Source organism: Arachis duranensis, chromosome 5 (genome assembly GCF_000817695.3).
Source record: "Arachis duranensis cultivar V14167 chromosome 5, aradu.V14167.gnm2.J7QH, whole genome shotgun sequence".
Classification (NCBI taxonomy): Eukaryota; Viridiplantae; Streptophyta; class Magnoliopsida; order Fabales; family Fabaceae; genus Arachis; species Arachis duranensis.
The window spans coordinates 69,812,001-69,812,586 of record NC_029776.3 but is presented as its reverse complement, the minus strand read 5'-3'; positions in this window follow the sequence as shown (position 1 = coordinate 69,812,586).

Below are 586 nucleotides of genomic sequence, written 5' to 3'. Positions count from 1 at the left end.
CTGGGTGAACCTTTTCAGATTGTGACTCAGCTTTGCTAGAGTCCCCAATTAGAGGTGTCCAGGGTTCTTAAGCACACTCTTTTTGCCTTGGATCACAACTTTATTCCTTTCTTTTTCTTTCCTTTTCTTTTTCTTTTTTCTTTCTCCTTTTTTTTCGAATTTTTTTTTTGTATTCACTGCTTTTTCTTGCTTCAAGAATCATTTTTTATGATTTTTCAGATCCTCAGTAACATGTCTCTTTTTTTCATCATTCTTTCAAGAGCCAACATTCATGAACCACAAATTCAAAAGACATATGCACTGTTTAAGCATACATTCAGAAAACAAAAGTATTGCCACCACATCAAAATAATTAAAATGTTATAAAATTCAAAATTCATGCAATTCTTTTCTTTTTCAATTAAGAACGTTTTTTATTCAAGAAAGGTGATGGATTCATAGGACATTCATAACTTTAAGGCATAGACACTAAGACACTAATGATCACAAGACACAAACATAGACAAACATAAGCACTAAAATTCAAAAAACAGAAAAATAAAGAACAAGGAAATTAAAGAACGGGTCCACCTTAGTGATGGCGGCT